The sequence below is a fragment of the Rhipicephalus microplus genome, chromosome X, assembly GCF_043290135.1.
Source record: "Rhipicephalus microplus isolate Deutch F79 chromosome X, USDA_Rmic, whole genome shotgun sequence".
Lineage (NCBI taxonomy): Eukaryota > Metazoa > Arthropoda > Arachnida > Ixodida > Ixodidae > Rhipicephalus > Rhipicephalus microplus.
In genome coordinates this window covers 387,218,270-387,227,273 of record NC_134710.1, presented here as the reverse complement: position 1 = coordinate 387,227,273, position 9,004 = coordinate 387,218,270, and positions in this window count along the sequence as shown.

The following is a 9,004-nucleotide window of genomic DNA, read 5'->3' as shown; positions in this document are numbered from 1 at the left end:
CGTTGTAATCCAACCTGCGTGAAATGCGACCAGAATGACCATGATAATGGCGAGTGCACCAACGCTTTAAGCTGTGTGAACTGCAAGAGTCCCCATGCAGCGTAATCACGCTTCTGCCCAGAGTGGTAAGATGAAAGGGACATACACTGAAAACCAAACATACCGTATCAAGAAGCAAGCAAGCGAGTGGCGCTTGCCCAAAAGGGCACATATACGCTGAAGCGGTGCAAAAGAGGAGGCACTTAGGCACCACCAACGGTCTTTGTAGGCACACTGGTCGAACTCCAGGACCCAGTGGCCGCAGTCCATCCCCCAAGAGAAGAGGGAATAGAAGGTACTGAGTGCCTTTCTTCAGAAAGGCCCTTAAGCCTCGATCAGTGTTGGTGACAACCAAATTAATGTTGAGGCAAAAAAGGTCTCAACAGAGGTTTCGAGTAGCCAGTTTCCTTTGAGGAGGCCAGCATCTTCGCCGGGCACCAGTAGTGTTGAGCGCCCTTGTTTTCAGATTCCATGGACGCGAGGCCACCAGACGCTAAAAACCTTGGAGACCCTGCTCCAGCCAGCAGGGCTATCAGGCAACCCATAATCCCGCTCGGTAAAGAAAAGAAAAATAGCCGGAACACTTTTTCGACCCCACAAAAACGAAGTGACCAAGCACGGGAATCGCGTCGCTTTTAAGCTTACGCTCAACTAACTCGAAGTACTAATTTTTTTACACATTATTCCACACAATGGCATAAATCATTCATTGGAACTGTAGAGGAATGGCACAAAACTTAAGCGACGTTAAGGGCATAATTACAAGCTTCTCTCCTGCAGCTTTATGCTTGCAGGAAAACAATGTGGGACCAAATAAAATCGAAATATTATAAGGTTACACAGTTATACGCCGCGACTGCTCGCAAGACAGCCGGCTGCCAAGTGGCATCGCCATCTTTGTCTAAAGTGGTATAGTGGTAAGAAAATTTATCATTACCAGCTTCACTGAACTGGTTCAAGTGACAATTTTATCACATAAAACTGTCACTATTTGCTTCATATACATTCTACCTGATACATATATTATCGCAAAAAACCTAGAATTTATTGTGGAACACAACTAAAATAAACATTTTCCAATGGCAGGAGATTTCAATGTGCACAACATACTATCAGGTAGTGTAAAGACAGACAGTAGAGGGCAGGTGGTTGAAGATTTCAATCTAACTAACAATGTGTTTATTTTAAACACTGGGTTACGGACATAGTGCTCCCAGGCACAGGAACCATAAGTTTATTCAATTTGGCACTATGCTCTAGCTCACGGTTTGCTAATTATACTTGGGGAACAATAAGCAACAATTCTACGGTAGTGACCACCTGCCATCGGTTGTAAAACTAACATCATCACACCAACTATGCGCTCTCGACCACATCAATCGAAGGTTCGCCAAGCTAATTGGCCTTTCTTTAAACAGAAAGCTAATCTACAAGATGAGTTCTCTGAACACCTAACAATAGACGAAATAAATGACAAGATTACCACTTGCTTACTTTCTGCGGCAGAGCAAGCTATTCCCCAGTCTTCTGGACTAGTCAACTGAAGCCATGGTGGACCAGTGAGTGCGCACAAGGAAAAAAAAAACTAAAAAAAAGCATGGTTAAACTTCCGCAGGTACCCTACATGTCACTACCTTCTCGCGTTCAAACAAGCTGAAGCAAAATGACGATATATTCCTAGAGATGCAGAAAAATTGTCCTGGCAGAAGTACGTTCCTACAATCAATAGCACAACTACATTCAAGAAAATTGGGAACTAGGATAGAAAATTCAGTGCTGGCAACTCCTGATATGCAATACCCATACTTACAGACCGAGGCACACATATACCTCAAGAAGAGCAAGCGGACTTTTTAGGCTAACAATTTTACACTCTATCGAGTTCCGCTAACTACACACAATCTTTACTTGCATACAAAAGCTGCCAAAAAACAAAAACTGCCTGTAACCATTGGCCTAAATAAGCCGTACAACGCTCCTTCAACACTCCAAGAGGTAAACACTGTGCTTTCGGCGGGAAAAAAGATAGTGGTTGGGCCGGACAGAATACGCAATGCTCGTGCACTTTTCGCAAGCTGCTGCGCAAACAATATTAAAGTTCTTCAACGTAATTGGGAAAACTGGCAAAATGCTCACAAAATGAAAATTGACCACCATAGTGTCATTTCTAAAAACTGGAGAACCACCAACTTCACCGGGTAGCTATAGGCCTATAGTACGTACAAGCTAGATGGCAAAATCATACTAAAGCATAATGAACATCAAACTAGCATACACCCTCAAAATAGACGATCTACTAGATGATCATCAGAGGGAGCTTAGAAAAGGCTATTCAACGGTCGATCATCTTGTTCGTTTCAAACACACAGTACGTGAGGCATTCTTACATAGGCAACACTGCCTAGCAGTGCTTTTTGACCTGGAGAAGGCCTATGGCATCACTTGGAGGTACGATATATTGAAAGACGTGGTGAATCTCGGAATACATGGAGAATGCTTAATTGCCTTTATGACTTTCTATCAAACCGAAATTTTGAAGTACGGTTGGCTCCACATTATTGCGTGTTTTTGTCCAAGAAATTGGTGTGCCGCAGCGTTGCATGTGAAGCAATACAATCTTCGTAGTCAAAATGAATTCAGTGAATGAGGTAATCCTACCCTTCATTACGCACTATTATATGTTGTTGACCATGGGATAGCATGCCGGGCTTCAAGTATATTCACATGTGAAAGGCAGCTGCAGCTGTCCATCAACAAATTGACCAAATGGGCAGATAAAAACGGCCTTTGCTTTTCTACGCAGAAAACGGTTACCATACTTCTTTCGCAAAAGCGTGGCTCGTATACGGACCCTGTTTTTAAAATAAACAGTGTACTGCCACTCAAGTTAGAACACCAGCTCCAGGGTCTAGTATTTGACAGAAAACTAAACTTCATTTCCTACGTAAATTACACACACAAAAAAAGCAAAAAAAGGCGCTCAACATCCTGAAAATACTATTCTGGAAACACTGGGGGGCCGATCGAGTCTGCCTTTTACACATATACCACTCGATTCTGCACAGCATCTTTGACTATGGCAGAACCTTTTACAGGTCAGCTAGAAAATCCTACCTCAAACGTCTTGACCTAATACAAAATCATGGATTGCGCTTGGTGACTGGGCCGTATAGAACTTCACCAATCCCGACCTTTTATGCTGAAAGCAATGAGCATTGCCTGGAACAAAGAACAGCTCTAATTACTGTATCCTATGTATTAAGAACTCGATGTAAACCAAGCCACATATGTTACACTATTGTTTCTCACATCGGTACCAGAATACAGTACAACAACAGACCACACACGGTGAGACCACTTGTCCTGCGCTTTGAAGAAATGTGTCAAGAGTATGAGGTACCTAAGCAGGTGCTAAGCGTTGTCCAAACGCCAGAAAGAGTGACTCTATGGTTGGACCTCTCGCACTACACTGACTTTGCCTTAACTCATTTAAGGAAAATTGAAATCTTAATGGAAACAAATTATCCAGCATTTGCTAGCCACACAATAAAAATATAACACACATTCTGAATAATACACTGATAGATCAAAAACAGAAGAACATACAGGAAGCGCCGTTATATAAAAACACTCAGAAACATGCATAAAACTGCCGCCATTTGTATCTGTCTTTATAGCAGAAGTATATGTTCTTTCGGTTGCCCTTGAAGGAATTTTATCTGGAAACCGCAGAAAGCTTTCACATATACCGACTCCCTTAGTGTATTAAAGCTTTACACTCAAGGTCGGAAAGCGAATCGTTTCTTGGGGATATTTCACAGATGATAAATATAGCTGAGAAAGCTGGCAACACATTTCGTCTAGTATTGGTGCCGAGTAATGTTGGTATCCCAGGAAACGAAAATGCAGACAAGGTAGCAACAAGAGCAAGTGATCAAAACATAGCAAAAATAAAGTTAGTGCTCAGAGACTGCTTCAACAGATGTTGGACAGCCTTTAGGGCAAATTGGCGAGAAGAGTGGTAGGCTCGAGTGCATAACAAGCTCCAAATTGTGAAGCCTTTTCTACAAGAATAGAAGTCCTGCAATCGCCAAAAGCGCTTCATCGAAGTAATACTACGCCGCCTGGGGATAGGCCATGCTCACCTAACCCACAACTTTTTACTGTATGGAGAAGATTAGCCAGAATACGAACAATGCAAGGAACCTGTGACTGTCAGTCATATTGTCACGTGCTACAAAAGGTCTTCAACTCGAAAGAACTGAGCCGACGGGGAGACGCACCAAAAGCTGGCAAGATGGCTGCTTCAATAATCAACAACCAGAGCGCGTGTTGCTTCAGAACGTCGCCTTTCGTTCTATCGGGCAGCCATTGCTTGCGTTCGCCGTACCTAGTAGCCAAATGGCAATATTTTAATAACATACCTAGACTTGGAAAAAAGAAGACAGGCTTAATTTAAAGAATTCTATAGAACACAAACACCGTTTCACCCGATGTTAAAGCTATAAGAAAACGCAATTATCCCCGTAGAAGTTGTTTTTCTGTTTCTTGTGGCTGCAGGTTCTTTTAACAAACTGTAAACAAAAATCTTACAAAATTTTAAGCCTATTATCAAAATCACCTAGTGTCTGGCGCATCATAGTCATTCTTGCTTTTGCACCATGAAACCTAACATAACTAACACAGCGTTTACACAACCTATATTGTTCTAGAAACTACCATGAGCATAGCATATAAAGACGGCACCTTTAGAGACGAGTTTGAGGGAGGCGGGCGTGTCTTAGCGGTACCAACTTGACTTCCAGAGGTCTCAATGAAAAGATAGATATGTGAAGTTTAACGTTCCAAAACCACCATATGATTATGAGAGACGCCGTAGTGGAGGGCTCCGGAAATTTCGACCACCTGGTGTTCTTTCACCTGCACCCAAATCTGAGCCAACAACATTTCCGCCTCCATCGGAAATGCAGCCGCCGCAGCGCGGATTTGATCCCGCGACCTGCGGGTCAGCAGCCGAGTATCTTAGCCACTAGACCACTGCGGCGAGACCCTCTCAATGAAAACAAATGTCCATAACCTTTTGTTAAAAATGCTCATGCAATGGCATAAAAACATGCATCTGCAGGTCTCTATGTGGGAAGTTTGAATAGCGTACAATTCGTCGCCTCTAATTCAAAAATTTCAGATGGTATTGGTTTGCCGTTACTGTGAGGTTCTGAAGCTCGTATGTCAATCGTTCTGAACAGACAGATGACACTATGCGTTATACAACTACTTTTTCGGCTCTCTTAAGACCGTGCGCTTATCTCTGTAGCGCAAACGGCTTCCCTTGAACGGCCCGTTTTCGGCACGACCACATGGCAGCTTGCCGTGCTTCCGGTTACGTGACCTTGCTACTGCTTCTTTGAGAGAAGCTCGGGATTAACGTCGTGGCGCGGTGACGCATGGTCCTAATAGGAGGAAAGCGATGACAGACAAACATCTCTTGCTTGCCGTAACCGTTAGAAAGGACAGTATGAGCTTCTTGCCCATCATTTTAGCGACTGGCACCACGCTTCCGACCCGCTGACTCTGGGAAGACGGCACACAGGCACCAAGGCTACAACACCAATATATCTCGGGCACAGTGTGCGAAGCCGCTGTCACTTGTGGTGTTTGGTGAGAGTGTGCCCGCGGACATGTTGCGCAAACGTGTGTAATCAACTTTGCAAAACATTTACGCAGGAAATAATTGCTGAGGCTGCGTGAGGAAGAGGAAGAGAGCCATGGTGAGAAAGAGTGCCAAAGCCTGTCGAAACGGTAAATGCACTGGTATCTGGATTAGGTCAGCCCTTGAAGGAGAGACTTAAGTTGACGATAAAGAGATTGCTTAAGAGATTGGTAAGGTGGACCAACAGTGGTCACCTTCTCTTTTATTTGTTTAATGCAACGTAATAAAGACCAGATGGATTTGTCCCTTTTTTCAGTCCAGGCTGCAATCACATAACTGATAAATCAGTAAGACTCCATACGATGCAAGTTTTCTTTGGGTGGTAACAACTCGGTGGTCTATAAGTGAGGTACGGTTCTTCGTGCGTAGTTAAAGGGCTGTGGTCTCTAAAAAAAGGGAATTATAGAAGAGTAAGACACTGTTTAGACCTAAGTTGTTATCAGTGTGCCTCGGAAGCTGTAAATATTAGTATATATAACAAACAGTCTATCTTGAACACTTCATTGCTTCGAACGTGCCCCTGCTTCATTAACGCCGATAATTATTCTCTCTGATGAGACTGCATCTTCCTCAAGGCGAACACATCAACAAAGAACGAACATATCTGTTACCATAAATGAACAGAACTTGAGTGCTCCATTCAGGCTGCACACAAATAGAGCCCGCCTGCCAAACATGCAGAGTAATGCGCGCGATAGAAGAACAATTTTACTTATGCGGCTTAAGGCGAGGTATACTTGATGAGCATTACTCGCCGAGTTATTTGCTGCGCCTAAGTATAGTGTTTCAAGCCAACTACCGCAAAGAATCTGTAAGTTTCGTTTCTTGATTATGCCCCACGTCAGTTATTTACGAATACAAATTGTTCCGATCTGATGTAACAGGGAGGCTGCGTCTCCTGTGTGTCCGGAGTGCTCAGTTTCGACTTCAGGATTCAAAATTTGTGTGGAGTATTTTGAAATACGCAAAAATTTTGTGTTTTATAAAAAGTGAATAGTCACGAATTATGGCGGCCTACAACGTTCCCATGCGATGAACTCTCTTCTGCTTCAATGTAGTGTTGATAATTAGAAGTTTCTTTAACATTACTTTGTAAACTTTTATCATCGAAGTAACTTTAGCAGCGGCGAATTGTTTCCGCCTTGATGTAGCGAAGATGGCTGTTGTCTTCCTGGCAGAGGTTTTGAATAAAAAGTTCGCGCTGTACATACTTAATACTGACATCATATTCAACTCGAATAACATTGCGTTCGTGTGTAACCTCCCAGATGTTCTATGTATTGAGCGTCCCACACGTTTTACTTTTTAAACTTTTTGTTTAATAAAAAATCACTGCTTCAAATCTTTAGAGAAAGGTTCTTCACTTCGAAAGCACTTGAGCAAAGTTTTGCACAGTGTGCTCGTTTAATGAGTAGTGGCATTCAAATTCAGTGCGTTAGCCTGTCGTTCTCTCGTTCAAGCGGCGTCATTGGATAATATATATTGCGATAGATTCAGATCTGTCTTTCTAATGCATTCCAGCACATTGATGGCTGGTCATTGTTTTCAGCAAACTTTTAACTTAGGATGACTTGAGTTTTGCTTTTGTGAGTTTGGCTGTCTCAGCCTCACAAGTAGTGCGTGCCAGTTCGCGAGGCGTCAGTGTGTTACCGAAACTTGGACAGTGAAGCATATTTTATTCCAAAGGCTGCCGATACTAATTGCTGCTTTTGCTTTTCCGAACCTCTGTACTGGTGCAGGTGCGTGTCGCAGTGCTGTGGGTGATCGCAGTCGCGATCACAACGCTCGTGTGCTTGTTTCCCTACGCGCGGGATTCGGCTTCTATCCCGTACGACCGTGTGTTGGCGGCCTTGTAAGCCTCTCTCTATCCAGTGCTATGGAGCGTATCAGTTAGCTGGATGCTGCACTCATGCATCACGGAAACGGCAGGTATGACACGTGGCACGGCGTTTTCATGAGTAATTTTTTTGCATTTTTTATTTCAGTCTCCTCCACACTCTGGGTGCATTGCATAAGCGGACGCATGAACACGTGCAGTAAGGCGACAGAAATTCCTTTAATACTGCGAGAGATACTACTATGCCACAATACGTAATTAATGGTAATATCGCATAATGGAGTATGTAAAATAAACCGTACTACTGGAAAACCCAACAGAAACAATTTTGCTGATCGTATAAAGAAGCAGGGCAAAGTTTCGATAGGCGCTCACTAGTTCATTTTGAAAGACTTGGTCCTTGAAGCTTTTGCTTTATCGAAAGTATGTTCATGTGTCAGTGGTCCGCCTGTAGGCGTCCATAAAGGAGAGAGGGAGTTTCTGTTTGCGCATGTGTCATCTTCATAAATATTTTGTTGCATGTACACTTGCTCCAGGTGTTTATACTTCCCTTTTATTATTTAGTGGTTCCACTCATGAATAAAGCAGTGTCAGTTGGCGCTTGTCGCTGTCCACTCGTTTGTGGATGTATCCTATTTTCACGCAACCTATTTATTTCAAGCACGACGAGCACACTACGCCAAGAAAAAAGTTTACAAGAGACTTCTTTAGCGCGTGCTCAGTACGCTACATATTGAGCGTAACGGCAAGCGATGGGAACGGCATACTACAGTATATCACAGCAAATTGTGCACGACAGCTCTATATATTAAACGCCTCTAAAGAGCTAGGTGGTTTTTCGCTTATTAGTGAAATACAAGTAGAAAATACTGAAAAGACCTCACTAATGCAACACGACGCTTAGTAAGCGAGAACACGCACGAGAAGAAAAAGTGGTAGGCGATGCCACCTTCAGCTTTCAGTCCCAATCGCCGTGACCTAAGAATTTTTGTAGACGTCTACTGGGTCCTGCATAAATTTAAATTGACAAAAATGAAGTAAATTATAACATCTGAGCGCTATAAATTTAGCATACAATGTCTCAAAAAATTTCATTGAGCCAATGCCACGAAAATTGCGAAAATACATTTTGAAATTTCTAACGCCACGCGCGCACATTTTGGCACAAAATTTAACAGTAAAACTTCAACTTTGATTTTATCAGCTAATAATGAACACAGGTGACTTAGACTTCTCAAAGTGCAGTTTCTCAATTTAAGCCAATATTTTGCGTCCCTTCGTGTGCTCGACACTTGAAACATACAATCCCGGCACTGCGTCGAGCCGACTAGAGAGTTTTCAGCTGAAAAGATCCTCTTTTGTGTGCATTGCAGCGCAGGGAAGTGACGCGGATGTCGATACCGTTTATTAGGATACAC